At 42.3% G+C, this 23,352-nt stretch overlaps 1 protein-coding gene and 1 non-coding gene across 3 annotated transcripts in view; both read left to right on the top strand.

Moving 5' to 3' along the window:
* Positions 1-23,352, top strand: part of MNAT1 (MNAT1 component of CDK activating kinase) — a 201,981-nt gene that overhangs the window by 93,944 nt on the left and 84,685 nt on the right. The window lies entirely within an intron of this gene.
* Positions 22,381-22,486, top strand: LOC115651766. The gene has a single exon (XR_004000434.1). It is a non-coding gene; the product is annotated as a U6 spliceosomal RNA (small nuclear RNA).

The raw sequence follows: 23,352 nt of genomic DNA on the forward strand, positions 1-23,352 counted from the left end.
ACAAAGTAAATTACTGTTCCCTTTTTCTAAAAGCAATGAACATTGTTATGAACACACTAAACCTCTCTGATTAATTTAAAAGAATGTCTTTGTTTCAGTGAGTTAAATATGTAGTAATCTGGAATGCTGGTTTAAGATTTGAGTACATTTAAAATATAAATTCAACTTAGAAATACTGATGAAGAAAATGTAAAACAGAGAAGAGCTGCATCATGTATTCCATTACATGTAATGCTGTATTCAGCAGGACAGCTGACTCACCCTTACTATGAAGTTTTTGCAAATAAATCTCTGACAAACTTCAGGGCATATCAAAAAAACCTGTGACTGACATTTTTTATTCCCAAATTTTAGTGCTTTTAATTAGGTACTTTCTTCATGTCCATTCTGCATGAGGGAGACTGCATGGAAGTCTCTGCGGGGAACTGTGACTCTCCGCCACCATGAGGCAGGCTGGGCATCTCATTATCCTTTGCTGTCAAGTCCCTCCTCCCCCTACCCCACCAGGCTGTGAGCTTGGGCTGCCATCCGGCATAGGGGCACCAGTTTAATAATACTGCCTAGGGCCCCATAAATCCTAAGGACGGCCCTGCTTGAGTTCCAAGGAATATGCCCATGTTAGTCTCCTGAAAGACATTCAATTAGGCTGACTGTTTTTAGGTGTTCTATGTGTATTCTTTATACCAGACATTTGAGTTTCCATTCCTTTGGAGGGGAGGGGATTTTCTTCCTTTAATAAACCAAATGAGAACATCCCTCATTACTCAGAAAAGGTAGACTTCTTCCCCTTCCGTTGGCTCCTTTTGTTAACAGCATGCATGTTAGATAGGAATAGGACCCCCCCTTGCCTCTTCCCCCACCCTGAGAGAGATCTATTTAAGTTTGATCTATGCTATTTCCTTACAGCTTTGTGTATCATTTTGCCTAACTTCTTTTTTTAAATTCAGTTCTGCGGATGACAGGCTCTTCAAGCTGCCTGCTTACAAAAAGTATCCTTTGTGAGTTGTTTCATGTGAGTGAGTGGGATAGGGAGCTGCAGTCCCTTTTTATCGTGGCATTTCCCTTCTTGTTTGTAACCTACAGCTTCCTGCATAATTTGAATATTTTAAAAACTATTTTCCTTAGTGGAGTATATGTCTGTTAAGCCCAGTCTGTAAACCAGCTTAATGCTGTTACAGAAAGTGTGGCAATTGTAATTGCACATCCAGTAACAGTCTTGAAAGTGGTGGTGCCAGGTTTGTGCTAGCAGCTAAATAGTTTTCAGTGTTAGCGGAAGGGGGCAACGGCTTTCACTAATGCTAGGAATCTCTTCAGGATGATCTTGGCATAAATCAAGCCGCTGTTTGGAGAATGAGTCCTTTCTGGTTGGGAGACTGGTCTACAGGGGAGTTGATGTCTGAACATATCCTTGTAAGGATGCTTATTTGTATTCAGAGGTGTGTGTGTTGCACTGGTGACAGCAATTCACAAATGCAGACAGGATTCATTTCACCGCAATAATAGCTTCCTTTCAATGTTTCTGCCACTTACAGTGTGGTGGCGGGAGCCACCTAATCCTCATGGTTTACCTGTGCTTGACAATACCACTACTGCTTATAATACTTAGCAGTTCCCTAGCTAATCCACTAACTAATAGTGCTGGAGATCGTATATGAAGTAGGGCAGCATTTCAGAGTGCTTGTCACTCTTTCCCTCCACTCCATTTTTGTGATTGCTCCCTGACCCATCTACTAGAGCAGGCCTGGCAACTTGTAAAGCGGCGAGGGGCCATATTACTCCACAAAGAAAACAGCAAAGGGCTGAACCCCACCGACCTCCCCCCCCCAGCACCGCCAAGCCCCCCCCCGAAACACAACACCCCCCCAGCACTGACAGCCTCCCCTGAAATACTCCCCCCCCCAGCACTGCCTGCCCCACGGAAACAAACCCTCCTTCCCCAGTGCTGCCCCACTGAAACAGCGATATTGAACCTTGGTAACGTTATAGTGAGCCCCTAAGGTAGTATAATTAAGGTAAAAGAAAAGTGTCTATTTGCTAGAAGTAGAATCAGATCTTCCCCCCCACTTTGTATCAGTTGCCCTGTTGAATGAATGAGCTGTGAATGAGGAAGGCGTGGAAGGCAGCACTTCCAGACAGCTGCAACCCTTGGAGAGGGGATGGGAGCCAGACCAGATCAGAAGAACAGATCAGCCACTGACTCCTCGCTCGCCTCCTCAGTCCCCCACCCCCTGCTTGCCTCCCCAGCCCCCCTCCCTCACTGCCGGCTCACCTGCCCCCCCCCTCCCGCTCACCTCCTTCAGCCCTCTTCCCCCCCCCGGCTTGCCTCCTCAGCCCTCGCCACTGCCTGCCCACCTGCTCGCCTCCTCAGCCCCCACTCCGCCACCGCTGGCTCACTTGCCCCCTCCGCCACTGCCTGCCCGCTTGCCTCCTCAGCCCCGCACCGCCCTGGCTTGCCTCCTCACCCCCTGCCATTGCCCACCCGCCTCTTCAGCCCCCTCTCTCACCCGCCACTTGCCTACTCACCCCCCACAGGCCTCATAGTGAGCCCACCACAGTGAGCCCACGCGGGCCGCATGTGGCCCCTGGGCCGCATGTTGTGCTGCCTGTACTATAGGATTGCTGCTCTCTGGAGGCAATTCCATGCAGTTAAAAAATTAAGTACCTGAAACTAGATTGTCTAAATACCTTGTCATCTCCTATAGAACTGCTCACCTCTTCAGAGCACTTCCTGGACAGGTAGCTGGGGAACTGAGGAATCAGAGAATCTCTGTATGGAATGATATTGCATCTCTTGTATGGGTGGGAGAGTGTTCTTTTCCAACAGTGAAAGCACCCCTTCAGTATAGCTCAGCTGCATTGTCGCTGCATAATGAGCCCAATTCCTGGCACATCTGTGGTTGTGTTGTTTTTTTTTTTTTAATAATACTAGTAGTATTTATTAATAGTAATATAGTAGAACACACAGAGACCATTGCGATCTCAAAATGCTTACAGACTAAGTATGCATGATAAAGGATGGGAAAGGAAACTGAGGCACAGAGAGTGAAATGACTTGCCCAGGGTCATACAGGAGGTCATAGAACCTGGGCCTTCTGAGTCCCAGACTAGTATGCTGTCCACTGGACGATGCCACATCTTCTATCATCAATCTTCTTAACTTATCTTAACTTGGTCTGAATATTACAAGCATTTAATTCTGGGTGCCATCATCTTGTACTGTAATTAGTTCAAAGTTAGTGTGAGTGACATGCTGTCCTGAAGCAGCAGAAGTCACAGGATGGAGTTGTCAAATCAAAAATTCTCGAATTAATCCTCCTGCCTGGTGGCACAGGATGTTTAGGACATCATTGAAATGCATCACAGTAGTAAACTGAGCACAGCAAGTGCGAGGAAATACACCTCTACCCCGATATAACGCAACCTGATATAACACGAATTTGGATATAATGTGGTAAAGCAGTGCTCGAGGGGGAGATGGGGGCGGGCTGCGCACTCTTATGGACCAAAGCAAGTTCGATATAACGCGGTTTCACATATAACACGGTAAGATTTTTTGGCTCCCGAGGACAGCGTTGTATCGGGATAGAGGTGTAATATTCTTGTGGTGTTACCCTCACAACATTATCTTAATTAGAAATAACATTCTTATTTTATGTTTTTATTGGGCTGTGCTTTTAACTTTGACTTCAACTAAATGACTGTACTTAGTTATTGCCTCTGTTGCTTCAGGTTCCAGCAAATGTTCATTGGCTGCTTCTGTTTTCCAGTCTGTGTTTCTTTTATAGTTCATGTAGCCAATATTCAAGATTGTGTTCCAAGTCCAAAAAAAATTCCTCCAAATACTTTTAAATCGTTTGTGTTCCATCAGAGTCTCCCAGATATATGATGACACGTGAATTGGGAGGATTAAACCTAATCCCACCACTTACAGTAGTTTGCTCATCTACAGATCCAAATAGTTGCATGTTGTGTTTCAAGTACTTGCATCCATTCGTGTGGGCATGTGATTATGTTCATAAATGATCATTGTTAGTAGTTGTTGTCTTTTTTTACAACGTACTCTTAAAATCTGCCTAAACAGTAAAAGATTCTTTTTTTTAGGGAATCAATCCATTTTCCTTCCTTTGCTATTCCTTCCAGCTGGTCTATCTTCAGGCAGAAACAGTTCAGACGGATTTGATTTCTTCATGAGATGCATGCCAGGCAGAGATTATCTGTATTTTTGTTTTTAATCACTGTTCTGCTCATAGTGTATGAATTTCTTGCATGGAGATAGGTAAGGAACACTCCTTTTTATAGTATTTGTTAGCCCCCACTTAGCCCTCAATGCTGGAAGGGGATGACCACTTTGGCCTCTATCCATAAAAACACTTAAGTGCATGCTTAATTTTAAGCACCTGAGTAGTCCCATTGATTCCATTATTCTAAGTTTAAATACACGCTTAAATGCTTTACTGGATCAGGGCCAAATTGCTCAGCACTTTGGCGGATCGAGTCCTTAAGGAATTACTATTGTGAAAGCTTCTGAGTGGAGCTTTTGCAAAGCTTTTAGATCACTTAATAAGGTTCCTTTTGTTAATAGTTCATACCTTTGCAGCCATAAAAGCTCTTTCTTCTCCTTCGCTTTGAATATACTCCTCCATTAATAATTATCCTCACTTTGTCTATTATTTAATCAACTAAATAAAAAACAAAACTCTCTGAAGAGGACAAGGGTATCTTGGGCTGTTTGTAGAGCATCCTGGGTTACTTCCCTTTCCTCTGCTCTTTTTAACTCTAGCTGACTTGGGGAAAAATATATTGAGTTATGTGCAAACCTTTTAGTTCAGCACTGAAAGGTGTGTCTGGCTTGTTGTAACACGTTTTTGTAGGTTCCCTGTAGCAAAAACACGTTGTATGGAGATTATGACTTAATTACTTTAGTCCAGTATCAATTGTTATATTGTTGTCTAGATGTTAAACTGTTCCTGTGGGTTAAAAAATTATCTCATTATTCTATAACAACACTACAGGTAATTGGTTTGAAGACTGCTTCATTTAAATTTAAAGGCTGGTATTTACAGATGAGTTAATAATACAGATTAGTTGACTCTAAGATTTCTTTACACCTCACTATCTTTATTGATACTTAAAAGTGAATAGACACTGACTCAATTAAGAACTGGATATCTCAGTAAATTTGGGATGGTGTCCTCTGTGAGCCCTTTGCCTGTAATCTAGTGTATGAGACATCTATTGTGTTCAAAGTGGTACTGTATATGAACCCTTTGCCATTAATATATCTAGATTCAATTTACTTTAGTGTGCAACTGAGAACTTGTGACTGGCATTTTCAGGAGAAGAATTCACATCTGTTCAGGCACTAATTATTACTTGGCGATCATTCCAATCCAGGTAATAGAAACTAATACTCTATGGAGCGGGGAGTGAAGAAATGGTTTGGAAATGTAGATGGCCATTTGATGAACCATCTTAAAACTCTAAGCACTTCATGCAACAGTGCCTAAGAGTTAGTGATCTTTTACACTGAAGTAAGGAATGATTTTCTTTTCCAGTGGCATTGCTACGCAAGTGAATGAGTTTGGAATTTTGTTGTTGTTGGCATGAGTGAAATAACACAATAGCCCTTTAATAGACAAGATATTTCTATCTATTGGTTCTTTTCTATCCTTTTTTATTAGAGGGATAACAGGCTAATTTGGTCCTCTATATAATAGGCATTTTAAATATTAATTTAGGCCTTGTCAAGGTTGAGAATTCAGTCCAAATGCAGCAGTCATTGGCCTGCCATTGACTAGATGCACCTATGTGAACCCCAAGTATAGACAAGGAAAATAAAGATTTGCTTCAGTTGAGTTTATGCTAGTTTATGCTAGTTTTAAGCAGAGGTGAGCTTCATCAGAGCAAATACACCCCTGCAACCTCAAAGACAATGACTCTGTGTCTGGAATGGCAGAAAAAAGGAGTAGTCTCCCTCATTCCTTGGCATTGGGAGAGGAAGATGGCGGGGGGCTGGGAAGGGAGCATCACCTGGGCTGATGGGCAGGCCAGTGGGGCTCAGGTTAGCCATAGGCTCATATCCCTCTACTGAGTTCTCAGGGACCTGACTGGAGCCCCAGCTTCCCCCGCTGGGATTAGCATAGCACCAGGTTTTTGATTTGCTGTGAGCATCATGCTAGTCACCTTTTTGGGGACTGGGAAAGAATTTTTCCCTCACTGCCCGATTGCCCAGTGTGAAGTGTGTGGGTTTTCGTGTTTTTTCCCCACAGTAGCTTTGGGATTCAGTGAGATAAATGAAGAGTTAAGGTTCAAGGTGTCATAATTTAGCAGCTGGCAGGTGTCCAGTTCCATACAGGGTCTGGTTCCCTGATAAAACCAGAGTGAGAAGTGGATTTAGGGGAAGGCATCCCCTCAAGAAGCTGGGGGATGGCGTTGAAGCTCCTAGAGTCTGTCAGTGAGGAGACAACTCCATTTCCTCAGCCCCTTAATCATAGAATCATAGAATATCAGAGTTGGAAGGGTCCTCATGAGGTCATCTAGTCCAACCCCCTGCTCAAAGCAGGACCAATTCCCAACTAAATCATCCCAGCCAAGGCTTTGTTGAGTCTGACCTTAAAAACCTGTAAGGAAGGAGATTGCACCACCTCCCTAGGTAACCCAGTCCAGTGCTTCACCACCCTCCCAGTGAAAAAGTTTTTCCTTATATCCAACCTAAACCTCCCCTACTACAACACGAGACCATTACTCCTTGTTCTGTCATCTGCTACCACTGAGAACAAGCAAGGGGATGGTGCTGGGGTCTCAGTGACAGGCTTGGTACCAGCAGTGGAGAGGAGTCGGGGCAGAGGGCAGCCTCTCACTAGGTGGTAACTGTGACAGATATTGCAATCACATGCAATATCTTTGGGGACCATATTGTGATAAGTTTAGGGGTGGTTTGTTATCACTGTGGGCCAGGGATTGTTTGCAGTTTTGCAGAGGAATGGAGGAAGGGTTACTATAGTTCCTCCAGGAACTAAAAACAGTGTGTGTGGGGGGTGGGGAGGGGTGATTAAGATGAATCACTCTTGTTTGTAAACACCTTTGGAGAGGTACCACTCCCTGAGGAGGCTTGCATATACTGGTTCAGACTGAATTTTCCAGAGAGTAAACTGACAAAGAAAGGGCTTTTGGCATAAAGACTGAGCTTAAACTGGCACAGGACTTCTTCTTCTTTTTTTAATTCAGCAAATGGATGGGACCTTCTCTCCAAGCGGAGCCGAGGGGAGGGGGAGGGGGAGGGGGAAAGGGAGGGAGAGGGCACTGTTGTGGAAGAGTTGGAAAGACTTTGGTTTATCCAGACCCCCTAAAACTTTGGTAAGCTTTTAGCATGGGTATAGGACACTTTTATTATTTTCACATGTTTTCTCTGTAATACTTTTACCCTGATGATAAATGCACCCTAAGAATAAAAGTATTTTACTTTGTGAAGGCTGGTTGCTAACTGGTACACATAGTTGCAACCCCTGGAGAAAAGTTAACTACAGGTGCTGGATCCCAATCAGACCTGCTGGGGCAAGCAGGCTGAGGTGCAAAGGGACTGCAAGCCTAAACCCCGTCTGGAAGAGGAGATGCAGGTCTCTACCTGAGAAAGCTGTCAGCTGGGATCCTGAAACCTTAAGTGAGTGCTTGGGAGGAAGGGCTCTGGGGGTGAGGGGTCAAAGTTAACCTGTGAGAGTGAGGATTACGGGAGTTAAGATAACCTGCACTGTGTAAATTATTACTGGATAGTTTCCAGATGAGCTAATAGTGTTGCAGCCTAATTAAGCCCCATCCCTTGCATCTTGTGTGTCTTCCTGCATGACTGGGATAATTACAGCTGTCCTCCTCTATGCTATTATATATTTATTAGTTATTCATAGCTCTTATATAGTGCTTTTTATCAGTAAATATCCAAGTGCTTTATAAAGAATGTAAGCATCTTTATACCATTTTATCCATGAGGAAACTGAGGCACAGAGCTGAAGTGACTTATCCCAGGTCACCCAGTAGAAGAGCCAGGAATAGATCCCACCTCTTTTGAGCCGTAGTCCAGTGCTCTCTCCACTAAGCCACACTGTGCTAGGATTTTCCACGCCTGCAACTATTTCAATGTCTGGTCATCAACTACTGAAATGGGGACAAAGCCTTAATGTTCCATTTGTGTTTCTGTTGCGATGTGGTCCTTTTTTTGTATAGTGTTCAGCTCCTGAAGGAAGCTTTTATTTACCTTCCAGCAGGATATAACTTTGTCTGTGGGAGTGGGGCAGAGAATATGCAAATTCTGACAAGAGTGGCCAGTGAACATTATTTAATTTTGGTGTTTCTTGGGCTAAGCCATTTTGAAATGTCTGACATCAATAATTAAATAAATTCCCACTTCCTGAACATTAGCATAGTGTTTACAGGTACCTCTTTGAATCAAATGAGACTTCTGCAAATATAAAATGTTTGTCTGAATATAGATTTATTGTTGCTGTTTGGAACAGAAGGTGACACCTGAATATCATAACTTTCCTCTTTTTTGTTGTCTAGTATTAGGGTTTTCAGAGTTAAATACAGTGTGAGGGTGTTTGTTTTGGAATTTGTAAATTCATTTATATGGGCCAGTGTGATGAGTTGTGTACCCCGTGCAGGAAATGAAAGGATAATGTGGGACTGAGAGCTCGATCAGCCCGACCTGCTTGCATCTGAAAGGTGAGCCAGGCACAACTAGAGATGAAGCTCAGTTGGGGAAGGAGCTGGGTGGTTAGTATAAAGAACGGAAGTTTGGAGCAGAAGGGGGCTGCAGGGAGGAATCATAGAATATCAGGGTTGGAAGGGACCTCAGGAGGTCATCTACTCCAACCCTCTGCTCAAAGCAGGACCAATCCCCAGACAGATTTTTGCCCCAGATCCCTAAATGACCTCCTCAAGGATTGAACTCTCAACCCCGGGTTTAGCAGGCCAGTGCTCAAGAGGAAGGAACTCTCTGGTCATGCTTTGGGACTAGAGAGTGGACAGACTGGCAGGCTCAAAGTGGAAGCCTAGAGGGAGAATTGGCACTAGCATCATCTCCTGACCAGACAAGTCTCACAGAGCACCAGGAGAGAGATGAAGCAGTCACTGGAAGTGGGGTAGGCTCCAGTGGTAAGCCCTGATAAAAGGGGAGGATCTGGATTTTTAGGAAGGGGGCCTGGGAGATATTTAGTGGAGGAACAGCCATGGGAACTTGAGGCATGAAAGACCAAGCCTGTGGAGGATGGAAGATGGTTTAAGTTTGTGCTTGTAGACTCAGATTTATGTGGGGATTCCAAGGGAGAGCCCTGCAAGTCCTAGCATTGAGAGTAGGATGAACCTAGCGAGGTTCTGAGTAGTTGCAGGGTTAGGTCAGAATAGAGAGACCTTGCTTGCTCACTTACAGTGACCTTGGGCTGGAACCCAGTTATGGGGGGGACGTGGCGGGAGAAGGCCTCAGTTCCCCTACTAGCCACCAGGGAAGGTGGTGTGAAGTCCCCAGATTTAAGGGGATAAGGACACCTTAAACAAAGAATGTGCAAGGCCTAGAGGGGCCAAAGTCTGGAACGAAGACCTGTCGTAAGTACTTTGTTTTATTGGACTTCTGGGGTAACAAAATGGTGATCTGGCCAGATGGCCAAGTTACGAGAAGAGGGGGACTGCTGTGGGGCCAAAATGACTCTCAACAGGTAGCACTGGAGAGGAGGGAGCTTGCGGTACCACACCCAGCCATGAGGAGGTGCTCCGACAATGTGTGCACTCTTTGACAGACAGATTTTCAGTTATTGGGTGCTCACAACCCCCTTTTGAAACCAATGGGATCTTAAGTGCTCAGCACCTTCCCAATCAGGCTAATAGACTTCAATATGTCTACTGCAGCCATTTCTACAGTCTAAAAGTGCAGTCATTGTGTTAGAGTCTTACTATGAACTACTGGCAGATGGAGGAATCTAGTGACTGTTCCGAAGGGCAGTTAATCCTGCATGTGAAAAAACACGGCAGAGATGGAAGACCCAATTGCTGCTGTAGGAACATGAAGTGATACTGATTTGTCCACTATGCCAAAGCTGGTAAAAGTGGCTCTCCAGAATGGTTCCTATGGAGCTGTTTTTTAACGTCGTTGAGCACTCGCAGGTCCCATTAGCTCTGGCTGGAATTCTGGGAGTTCGGCACTGCTTCAGTTGGGCCTTATATTTGTGCTGACTAGTATAAAGAAAAACATGCTGAGAAAAATGTTACTTTATTAGAAACTGCAGAATTGGATGTTATTGCTAAGCAACAAACACTGCAGTGATCAGGACACCAACTTCAAGAAGACAGAGAGAAAAGGGAAATTCTGAGCTTCACAACTCAACCCTCATTAAAGAGATAATACATTGGTACAGAATCCATATGTTTTATTATATCTGCAAAAACTAAATGGTGGGTTACAATGTGGTACTTCAGGGTTGGATTCTAAGTATTTTACCATTTATCTGAAGAATGCCATGACTTAAATGTTATGTATATCCTATAACATTTTGAAATATGTATCCTGTATGTAGCAACATGCCTGTTGGTTTTGAATATTATGATGGAGGACATTTAGCAACAGTAGACAAAGTTGGCGGGGGGGCGGGGGGAGTGGCTTTTAAAAGAAATTAATGAATAAAGTTTTGTGAAGGTTCAGGCAGATTCATGTGTAGCTGCATTTAAATGTTTTGAACTATCTGTTTTTTGAAGTGTAAGCCAGATACACACTATATTTAAAAGCACTCAGTCATCAGATCATATTCCGTGTGTGCCAACCTACAGACTAATGTCTAAGATAATTAATTTATGTGATTACCGTATAGCTGCTGATATATCAAAGTGTTTACATTAGATGTTTTTTGTTGACTTAATGAAGTCCTCCCCCCCCCCAAGAAAAAAAAGGTTAAGTGAAAAAGTATATAAACCACTGCAAATTAAATTTATTAGCTTATGGTATTTTGCAGTTAACCTAAAATAGTGGTTCTAATCTTAAAAGTAACTATAAAAAATGGCATCATGAGGTTCTGCATTTAAATGTTTTGAACTATCTGAACCACACTGTCAGAGTGGTTAAGAACTGGAATAAATTGCCTCAGGAGGTTGTGGATTCTCCATCATTGGGGATTTTGAAGAGCAGGTTGGACAAACACCTGTCAGGGATGGTCTAGATAATACTTAGTCCTGCCTTGAGTGCAGGGGATTCATAGATTCTAGAACTGGAAGGGACCTCGAGAGGTCATCGACTCCAATCCCCTGCCCTCTTGGCAGGACCAAATACTGTCTAGACCATCCCAGTTAGACATTTATCTAACCTACTCTTAAATATCTCCAGAGATGAGATTCCACAACCTCCCTAAGCAATTTATGCCAGTGTTTAACCACCCTAACAGTTAGGAACTTTTTCCTAATGTCCAGCCTAAGCTTCCTTTGCTGCAGTTTAAGCCCATTGCTGCTTCTTCTATCCTTAGAGGCTAAGGTGAACAGGTTTTCTCCCTCCTCCTGATGACACCCTTTTAGATACCTGAAAACTGCTATTATGGCCCCTTTCAGTCTTCTTTTTTCCAGACTAAAACAAACCCAGTTCTTTCAGCCTTCCTTCATAGGTCATGTTCTCAAGACCTTTAATCATTCTTGTTGCTCTTCTCTGGACCCTCTCCAATTTCTCCACATCTTTCTTGAAATGCGATGCCCAGAACTGGACACAATACTCCAGTTGAGGCCTAACCAGCGCAGAGTAGAGCAGAAGAATGACCGTGTCTTGCTCACAACACACCTGTTAATGCATCCCAAAATCACGTTTGCTTTTTTTTGCAACAGCATCACACTATTGACTCATATTAAGCTTGTGGTCCACTATAACCCCTAGATCCCTTTCTGCCGTATTCCTTCCTAGATAGTCTCTTCCCATTTTGTATGTGTGAAACTGATTTTTCCTTCCTACGTGGAGCACTTTGCATTTGTCTTTGTTAAACTAGAGACCTCTCGAGGTCCCTTCTGTTCTATGATTCTATGATTTTCACTACCTCACTTTGTTTCCATGTCAAAAGTGGTGTTTTACGAATATAAAGATTTCCCCTCCTCCCCGGCCATGCAAACTTAGCCTGGACTCATAAAGTTGAGCTGTTCAGTTTATCCCTCACTAGTACTGTAATATGATAAGGATCTGGTAGTCCAAATACATCTATGCAAGCCTGCTAAAAACACCCGGCCTGATTCTCCTTTACAATTGTGCACATTTATAGTGCTCAGGCAGTGTAAATTATATTTATTTCTACTTTAAGGCCCCTTAATGCTGCCAAAGTGGTATTTGTTTATATACATATATTAGTATGTATATGGGCCAATGAGTTGGCACTTCGGTAATGACTGGAACTTAGTAAACAAAACTCTTAACACACTCATTTAGTTACAGTTGGCTCTGTAGGAGTGAAAAACAATAAAATGTATATTTGTTTCACCAAAGTTAGTGGGTCTGCTTGTGAAGGAACACAAGAAGTAGATCTGCTGAGAAAGAAGATGCCATGTGTACTGTCACTTTTCAGAAGAGAGCTGTACTCTTGAATTTATTGTATTTAGCTGACAAAGCAATGTATTCATGCTTGTCTTGGCCACTGGTGTTAAGTTGTATAGGCCATTGATGCTAATGGCACTACTCAGGTGAGTAAAGTGAGCAGGATTTGGCCCTATGTTTGTTAGATTATTGAGCAGAAATGTCGGATTAGCCATAGTTGCAGCCACCCCACTGGTTTCCCAAGAAGAGCAGCTCACTGTAGAGATGGATAAAATATTTTCAGGAGAAGCAAATATTTTCTGGGAGAAAATCTATCAAAAATAGATTGCAGGATAATTTGAAAATGCCATCCGTTAATTCTAAAATATCATTCATCACAGGATGACTGCAGTTCATAGATATTTAGTTCCTAGCATTTAAAGCCAGAAGGGACTGTGTAGTCTGACCACTTCCATAACACAGGTACAACAGTATTCCCAACCTGTGGGAGGGTTTGACTGGGATTTGAACACAGAAGCTCTTGCAAGTTGAGTTAATCTACAGAATTGCTTTGCTGTAACTTTTGGATCTAATGAATTTTTATAAAGCTACCACTACAATGAACTAAAGATGTTCTCCGTTCTTTTTACTGATGCAGATTAATCTACATGAATTATGTTTTCAATTGCTTTGGAAAATGTTTTAAAAATTTTAAATCCCAATTATACAAGTGGATTGGCATGGGTGGACCTGTGTGGAGACTCGTTAACCCTTGTGCCTACATAGTGCTCCATTAAAGTTATCTTGCACTGTCTGATTGCAGGATTGTTGTCTTGCATTCCAGTTAGAAAGAAGAAGAAGGAAAAAAAGCTCCTGAAAAGTGTAAAATGGTAGAGCTCATGAAATGCTGTGTGGATGCCTGGCAGCAGGGAATACCAAGTAGCTTTGCCACCTGGACCCCTGATAATCCCCTAGGAATGCTCTCTGCTGGACAGGCAGCGTAATCTGGGGAAAGGGAACTAGACTGGGAATCAGGAGAACTGGGATCTATTCTCAACTCTGCTGACTTGCTTTGTGATCATATTCAACTCACTTCATCTCTGTGCCTCAGCCTCCTCAACTGAAAGATTGGGGTGTCGATAAAGGTTGGGATGTCAATACTTGCTTTCTTCTGCAAAACACTTTAACATCAATGGGGCTGTGAGCATTACTCTTAATTATTTTAGCCAATAGACACAGGACTGTACAAATACTTTCATTTATCATGCAAAAGATCTATAAATCAGTCTTGCAAAATTGCTAAGAACACTTCCTGGCCAAGGCATAAAACCTCCTAAAATCACACCATATTCGTATTATTTTACTTAACGGGCAGGTTTAAACTGATTTAATGGTGTCCATAAAAAAAGTTACACCCAATTTAATTAAAATGGTGCAACTTTGTATGTAGACCATGGGGCAGATCCTCATTGCTCCGTTGACTTCAAGCTCCATATTAACTTACATAGCTAAGGATCTGTCCCCAGGCCTTATGTATTAGGAGGCTGCTAGTTTTAAACAAAACGAGTGTGTCCTGTCCATGCAGAATTGCACTGGTTTAGTGAAAGTGGTTCGAAATCACATGTTAGATTAAACTGGTGCAACTGTCTTATGTGGACAAACCCTTAGTGTCTGGAAGGGGACCAAGGAACTCCCAGACAGAGTAGTTGTATAGAATTGCATGGCAGGCTGGAGGCTTGTCTACACAGTTTTTGTGTCATATAACAATAGCAGTTTAGAAATTATTATTCTTAATGATATAACCCCTTGGTGTGGCCACTGTTAGTTATACCAGTATAGTTATGGTAGTGACTAGCCCTTAAGAAAATGTAATTTAAATCAGTCTGAGATAAAGAACTGGATCATCTCATTACTAAGTCTCCTAACCATGAAAATGTCATTGATTTGGCTCTGTTCCTTGAGTAGGTGTTACTGTGAGCAATAGGGAGAGATCTGACTGAAAGAAAGAAGGTGGCTGGGAGAAAAATCCCCAACAACAGCTGGCAGGGAAATAAAGAATAATAAAAATTTTCTCAGTCATTGTTTGCTTTGGAAAGATCATGCTTTAAGCACATGGAAATACTTTACATGTTGAGGAGTGCTGACTTCCTACATGCCTTATGAAGGAACAGCAAATCATTCATATAATGTAAACAGATTATAGATTATTCCAATATAACTTTTTCCGTGCTGCTGTCTTTTTAATAAATCTATACTTTACTTTAGATACTGTATTTTGGCCACAAGGTACATAAATCATGACCATTAAAATTAAAAAACTGTTCTTAATCTACATGAGCATGCAAAATATAAATGAGCTATTTTATTTGTGCAGAATGTTGCTAAACATTTCTGCTTGCGGTACTACCCTGTATTCCTAAAGGGTAAGCATACCAAAAAGAAAGGCAAGTTAGTAAATGGCAAATTACGTAGTAAATATATCTTTTCCATAAGTGGGAAGATGGTCCTGTTTGTCTCAGTCTCAAGTGATTTGTAAATATCCAACCTCGGCTATCCTGGTGATGGATATAAAAAGCTAGACAGTCAGAACCTCCATATTCAGAGTTAGAGTTTTGAGCAATAGAAGAATACTTTAACAACTTGATGGACAGCTTTGATGCTGAAACTGAGGAGCAGACTGAGGAGCTTGGAACTGATTATGACAGTGGGAGTTTTTTCAGAGTAAAGGGAGATCACACAAACTGGATATAAGTGGAATCGTATAAACTGGAGTCTCACAAACTGGAAGAAATAATCTAAAATGTAGTGATAGTGATGTCTTAATTGTTCCACAAACAAGAAAACTTTCTTCCTCTGATATCGGCCTGATATCTTCATGGCTGTGTTTATGCTGATCAGAATAAATGTGGAATGTGATTATAGGCTGATAAAAGCACTCTTCAAGATAAGCAGCAAGAGTAAAAGACAGAAGCTCATTTAAAGAAAGAGGCTTTTGACTTGCTATAGAAACAGTGGAGTAAATTGAAAACCTTTAAGGCAGGCTCAAATGCAAAAGAATTAATGAGGTTTGACTTTGGGTACATCTACACTACCCGCTGGATCAGGTAGTGATCGATCTATCGGGGATCAATTTATCGTGTCTAGTGTAGACACGATAAAATCGATCCCTGATCACTCTGCTGTTGACTCCGGAACTCCACCGCGGCAAGAGGCGGAAGTGGAGTTGATGGGGGAGCGGCAGCAGTTGACTTGCCGGCGTCCTCATGGCTAGGTAAATCGACCTAAGATACGCCGCATCTTGTCTCCAGTCAGCATCATCGGATCAAGAGACTTGAAGTCATTTGCCTGACATTTCTATTTCGTCCTCTTCTTGCTTACTTGAGAGAGGTCTGGCCACCTTGACTGATTTGGCTGGGAAGGGAGAATTGGCAAAGAGGTATGCAATTGCCTTTAAGTTAGCCTTTCAGCTGCGCTGCATCCAATTTTGAGGGAGCTGCCTAGTAGGCCAACAGACCTAGAGAAAGCCATCCTTTCAGCACAATAATAAGATCAAGGACATTTGTCTGTCTGTGTATGAATCTTCATTCCAGTTACCTGATGCTTTGATTTGGCCAAGTGGTAGAGAGTACTGTGTATGAATCTTCATTCCAGTTTCCTGAAGCTTTGATTTGGCCAAGTGGTAGAGAGTACTCCTTTTATGATCTGGCTCTTGAGACATTTGCAGTTGGTAGCCACAAGTTGCTACTTTTGCTCTTGAACGTCATTTGCACCATGTCCATAAAATGCTGCATCACTTGGCAGAAGTTTCAAGCTTTGTATTGTACAGCGGTAAGTTTGGTGGCATTCTGAGCTCCTCTTTCAACTGCTGAGAGTTTCTTCTGCTGGCCGTTGCTCCATTTCTTTTTAAAATCCTTGTTCATGAGGTCTCCTAAAGATGATGATGTTTTTTCAAGAGACAGGGTGAGATTTTTACCCAAGTGACTTTCTGTTTCCACAAAGTATCATTTCACACTGGTATGCCCGAGTGCCTTCATTTGAACATTCTGAGGGGTTTGTAAATGTGAAAGACTTCAGTTGAGGTTCAAGCTTAAACTTAATAGTTTCCTTCAAATTTCCCTAATCCATGGAATAACATAGGGAAATTGTTATCTTGCATTAGTCTCAGTGATGACTTTCATGGGTTCTAGTCTTGTGACCAGGCTCAATATACTGATAGTCAGGTGACCAAGCAGTTGTTTTGGAGCTGCTTTAAATGTCTTTCCCTCCCTCTCCTCCCATGCATACATCAAGTTTACCCTCGTTAGCATATATCTTAATAGAGCTAGGAATGCTCTCTCTTATTCTGGACCCTAGTGGACTTGAACCTCTTCCATTGTTGTAAAGGATATAAAGGTTGCAGTACAGCACTTTGATGCATCTGATGAAATGGGTATTCACCCATGAAAGCTTATGCTCCAATACGTCTGTTAGTCTATAAGGTGCCACAGGATTCTTTGCTGCTTTTACAGATCCAGACTAACACGGCTACCCCTCTGACACTTTGATGTATGTTTGTTTGTTTGTTATAGGTAACATCTTTTGGTAGATATTTCAATTTATAAGGAGGGAATTTGTAGCACCTTGTTCAGGGACCTCTGATTTGTTAATCTTTTTTCCTCTTTAATCCTAAATTTGGGCCTAAATTAGTGTGTGTATGTATACATGTATAATAAAAGAAAATAGGTAGCTGTATATCTGAGTTTCAAAGGAGTTAGACTCTTTTGATCACTTTTTAAATAAAATGTTTGGGACTAAAAAGAAAAATGTGTTTCAAAAGGGTGTCTACGTATTCAGTAGTCAATATTCCCTGAGCTGTATTCTTTACGTGCTCAGAAACATCACAGTGGAAGTTATTGTTGATCAAAGAGACAATGTTCTGTACCAAAGAACCTAAATAATAATGTTCATGATGATGTTTGTTCAGGTGCTGAGGGCAGGCGAAGGGAACATTGTTTCAGGCAATCTGCATTGGACATCAAAAGGTGAATTCCCTATGTGCCCAGCCTGGATTCAAAAAGTCAGTCAAGGTGTAGCTAGAAAGGAATATAGACAGTATTGGCTGCTCATGAAAGAGAAATCCCCCTTATTAAGGCTAAAACTTCTTCATCTGTGAAAGTTTAGTGGCTTATCTATATTTCGATCAGCTCTCTTTTAAGAAAATAAACATAGGTAGGGACTATACCTAAGTGTGCAGTGAAGTTTAAACTTTTTTTTAAATTTTACTCTGTTTTCCTGTGTGTATAAACACAGTGCCTGTAAATAGATTCTAGTATTTGTGGGATGTGTGAGGCCTTGGTATAATTTGTGACATATTCTGTTGTATGTCAGCTGAGGAACATCTATTAAAAATCCTGTCTGCTTTAAGTCTGAGTTGGGGCTTAGAGAGAGAATAATGTATGTACTCATTGTAATCCTTTAAGAAGGCTCTGCCTTAAATATAAAAGATTTTTGAATGTTAGGGAGACAAGAGAGACTAAGTGAGCCAAAGCAGGTGAGTGCTATGTTATGGACAGGAGATGGAAGTTCAGAGGTCACATATGGAAAATTTGTCTATATTTGAAGAACAGGAAGCTGAACTCTGCAGCATGTGCAGTAATTGGTAAGAAGTAAAGCAATGGACCATCAACTTGCTGGAAGTGTTGCTATGAGAATACTAATCCAGATATTGTTCTCAGATAGTGAAGTAGACCCTGAAGGAGATGGAAGAAGGTAGAAAAGTCATTGTGTGTGGCTTTTTCTTAACTTCAAGAATGACTTGTACATGCTGTCAAACTAGGGGAACGTATCTAGTGGGGTCCCTTGAATCAATCCTGGGTCTGGTACTATTTAATATTTAATTATATAAGATGATATTGTTGTATTGGATAATAGAATAGAAACTGGCTTATAAAATTGGTGGCTTTCACCAAGCTGGGGGGGGGGGGGAATGAAAGCACTTCAGAGTACAGATTAGAATTCAAAATGATCTCCAATCTTTCAAGAAGTGATCTGAAATCAATAAGATGAAATTCAGTAAAGACAAGTGCAAAGTACTGCATTTAGGAAGGAAATTCAAATGCACAGCTTCAAAATGGGGAATATGGCAGAAGAGGATTGGGGGGTTATATTGGATCTCCAACTGAATGAATCAACAATATGATGCAGTTGCAAAACAGGCTATCGTTCTGGGGTGTATTAACAGAAGTGTTGTTTGTAAGACATGAGAGGTTACTGTCCCTCTCTATTTGGCACTGGTCAGGCCTCAGCTGGAGTACTATGTCCACTGTTGGGCAACACACTTCCAGAAGGACATGGACAAATTGGAGAGAGTCTGGGGGAGAGCTACAAAAATGGTAAAAGGTTTAGAAAACCTGACCTATGAGGAAAGGTTACAAAAATTAGGCATGTTTTTCGTTTTGAGAAAAGAAGACTGAGGGGGAGCCTGATAAATCTTCAAATACATTAAGGGCAGTTATGAAGAAGAAGGTGTTCAATTGTTCTCCATGTCCACTGAAGGTAGGACAAGAAGTAATGAGCTTAATCTGCAGCAAAAGGAGATTTATCTTACTTTGACAAAGTTCCTCCTCTACCTTGGTGGGTCCTGCACTTATTGGCAGGTTTGCTCACCTCAGTGATCTTCCCCACAATCTGGATCAACTCCTCCTGTGTCTGATCAGGAGTTGGGAGGTTTGGGGGGAACCCAGGCCTGCCCTCTACTCAGGGTTCCAGCCCAGGGCCCTGTGGATTGCAGCTGTCTGTAGTGCCTCCTGTAATAGCTGCATGACAGCTACAACTCCCTGGGCTACTTCCCCATGGCCTCCTCCAAACACCTTTTTTATCCTCACCACAGGACCTTCCTCCTGTTGTCTGATAATGCTTGTACTCTGTAGTCCTCCAGCAGCACATCCTCTCACTCCCAGCTCCTCACATGCACTTCCTCTCCTCTAGCTCCTCCCCTACCTGACTGGAGTGAGCTCCTTTTTAAACCCAGGTGCCGTGATTAGCCTGCCTTGATTGGCTGCAGGTGTTCTAATCAGCCTGTCTGCCTTAATTGGTTCTAGCAGGTTCCTGATTACTCTAGTGCAGCCCCTGCTCTGGTCACTCAGGGAACAGAAAACTACTCACCCAGTGACCAGTATATTTATCCTCTACCAGACTCCTGTACCCCATTGGTTTGGGTCTGTCACACTTATATATTAGGAAAAAACTTTCTACCTATAAGGAGAAGTAAATACTGGAATAAATTACCAAGGGAGGTTGCAGAATCCCCTTCATTAGAGACTTTTAAGAACAGTAGACAGATATTTGATGGGGATGGACCTAGGTTTATTTGGTCCTGCCTTGGCACATGGGGCTGGACTTGATGACCTCCTGAGGTCCCTTCCAGCCCTACATTTCTTTGATTCTATGATTTTAATGTGGTGGGTGTAGGAGTGTTGAAAATGCTGGGAGAGGATGGTGGAGACAGGCCTAGCCCTCCTGTCTTTACTCTGTGTGTGTGTGTGTGTGTGTGTGTGTGTGTGTGTGTGTGTGTGTGTGTGTAAACAAAGCCTTTCTGATCTGTGCATAATATGTATAGTATATTATGTGGAGTCATATTTAAGTAACACCCTTGGAATAGCTATGGCTTATTGCAGAATAAATGTTTAACAGCACAATCAGTGTATGCTTCTATACCTGCTGGGTTGTGTAGACATATTTTCTTAATGTTTTTGATTTAGTATTTTCAGGTAGGCTGAGGCCCATCCTCCCTATTTGAGCCCTTGGAGGAGGGAGGACTCAAAGTATAGGAGGGAAATCATGCAAACATGATTCCTTCCATGACTGCGGGAGTCAATTCTCAAGTCAACGTGACCAGTATTGTTACTGAGATCTGCTGACAGATCTAAATGGATCAATGTGGACATATGACCCTTTCCATCATTAAGCTAGTTTTTGCCCCAGATAGCAATGCTGTGTGTGTGTGTGTGTGTGTGTGTGTGTGAACACATGCAGGCGTGCCCATGTTTTCAGTATAAACATGTGCCAGCATACACACTAAGCTTCTGTATGATTTGCAGCTCAGGATGCTCTGTGTTAGTTCCTTTGTTTTCAGCAAGGCTTGATGATGGATCAGCTTGCAAATCCTAAAGCATTTTTTACTTTACTTATCCATTAGAGTAGAAATTCCTGTACTTAAGGACCTGATTCTGATCCCATTAGGAATCCCTGGCAGAACTCCTCCTGCTTTCATTGGGGGAATCTGGAGGAAACTTGGTGTGGGAATTCTTGGCGTGATTTTTTTGTGCCCCTCAATACCTCATTTTATAGGTTAAGGGGAAACAGGGCTTTAACCCCCACAGTTGGCTCACAGAAAAGGTCATGACACATACCCCTATGTATCTGTCCATCTTGCGTTATTCCTGGCCATCTCCCTGGGAGGGTTGCTCCTTTAGAGACAAAATACCAGGGACTCTTTTTTTGGTTGCTGCTTCACCCAGATGCCGAAGGGAGATGCTGTTTTAAAGATCATTGTTTTTTGGTGGTGGTGACTCGGGGGCTGGGGTCTCCATAGGACCAAAGTGGAGATTGTCTTGTCTTGTCTTGTCTTGTCTTGTCTTGTCTTGTCTTGTCTTGTCCACTCCTCCCCCTGACCTGTTCAGTCTTCACCCATTCCCTAGCATGGACCTCACTTGCCTCTTTGGGGGTCAGCAGGAGAGCAGAGAGTGCTCTGTAAGCAAGGAGCCCCATCAACTGCAGCTCACGCATCTGCTGTCTGGGTCCATATTTGGAGGAGTCTTGGCACTCGTAGACTCTCCCTATCCCCAGGGGAAATCTATCTCAATTCAGGAGGTTTTATAATCTGTTCCGAGTGGTAAAAAAATATGTAATGGCCTGGTCTAAATACCAGTTCAGCTACCTTGGTTTTTAACCCCATTAAAGTTAAACTAGTAACTTATGCCTTACAAGCCCTGCATGGTGAATCTCTGATATTATTGGACTGTTGTTTATCATCTTATTCAGAGGTTTTGGAAATGTGTTTATAAATAGGCCTACATGGAACAATTTTGTCATATCCATTGTTTTGGCCATTCCAAAGAACTGCTGCCCTGTCCTTTTTTATATGTATTTGTTTAGAAGGACATGAGAACATGACAGTTGTAGTTTTATAAAAATTGTCTTGTCTTCTGTGGGAAGAGCCCTTGGAGTTCAAACTGGGCTGGTATGGTATGGTGGTATCTATGGCAGTATGCCACACCAGCCACCTGTCTAAAACCTGCAGACCACCTCTGTTCTGTGCCCTAGCCTGGGAGGCTTGGAAGTCCTACAAAAGGCCCTGCTCTGGGCAGCAGGAGACTTCCTGGGATGGGAGTGGAGGGAATCTAAAGAAGGAAAACCTGGGATGCAGTTGACTATCACAGCATATGAGCTTCAGTGGACATCCCACACCCACCAGAGGATTCCCACAGGGGACCTGGGAGTTCATATGAAAAATAGCAAGATGGGCCTGGGAAGCAAGGAAAGAGAGGGATAGGGGAAGAAAGAGAGGAAACAGGAAAAAAAGGAAAAAATCTAATATGAGGAAGATGGAATGGAGTGGGGGAAAGCAATAAAAGATGCATAACCTTAAAGGCAGTGCCTTTTTATATATGTGTACTGCTAAGTCTTACCCATTAGGTACTCTACTGTATTGCATTTTGGTAGCAGAAATGAGGAGCTGAAATGGCAGGGAAGGGCCTATTGGCACTCTGGAAGAGGGGAGAATATTTGTGCCAGACATGGCCTGTGTGTGTGTGAGAAGCATACCAGTTCTTTATTTTTCCAATTTGAGCATTGCCCTCATGCATTTTCAATTGCCTGTGACAGTTTGCCTCGGCAGCACATATACTAAAATTGGAACGATACAGAGAAGATTAGCATTGCCCCTGTGCAAGGATGTTTAGCTGATGTTGAGAGAGTGAGGGAACTTTTCACAGGAATTCAGTTTAGATAAGGGAATATTTACCTGAATCAACATATTTCAGTTTTGTTAATGCTGACTGATTATCTGATAAGCTAGTTTGAACCTGATTCTCAGACCAGAATACTGCTGTGTCTGCATTAGTTCGTTCTTCTCTTATTTACCCCTATAAGAAAAGTTTTGGTGATAGATCAATTAGCAAATCCTAAAGAATGACTGTGAATAGTGTAAAGAGAACAAGGAGTACCTGTGGCACCGTAGAGACTAACAAATTTCTTTGAGCATAAACTTTCATGGGCCTAAAACCCACTTTATCGGGTGCATGCAGTGAAAAATACAGTAGGAAGATATATACACACACACAAACACACAGAGAACATGAAAAAATGGGTGTTGCCATACCAACTGTAATGAGACTAATCAATTAAGGTGGGCTATTATCAGGAGAAAAAAAACTTTTGTAGTGATAATCAGGATGGCCTTTTATATCGTCCTACTGTATTTTCCACTGCATAGAATATCAGAGTTGGAAGGGACCTCAGGAGGCTATCTAGTCCAACCTCCTGCTCAAAGCAGGACTAATCTCCAGACAGATTTGCCCCAAATCCCTAAATGGCTCCCTCAGGGTTGTGAGCTCAATCCTTGGATTTAGACGGCCAATGCTCAAACCACTGAGCTATCCCTTCCCCACCATGCATCTGATGAAGTGGGTTTTAGCCCATGAAAGCTTATACCCAAATAAATTTGTTAGCTTCTAAGGTGCCACAAGGACTCCTTGTTCTTTTTGCTGATACAGACTAACACGGCCACCACTCTGAAACCTGTGAAGTGTGTGATAGTTCCTGTGATTAAATGTTTTGAAGAATTCTTTGAAATC

This window comes from Gopherus evgoodei, chromosome 4 (assembly GCF_007399415.2).
Source record: "Gopherus evgoodei ecotype Sinaloan lineage chromosome 4, rGopEvg1_v1.p, whole genome shotgun sequence".
In the NCBI taxonomy this organism is placed as follows: Eukaryota; Metazoa; Chordata; order Testudines; family Testudinidae; genus Gopherus; species Gopherus evgoodei.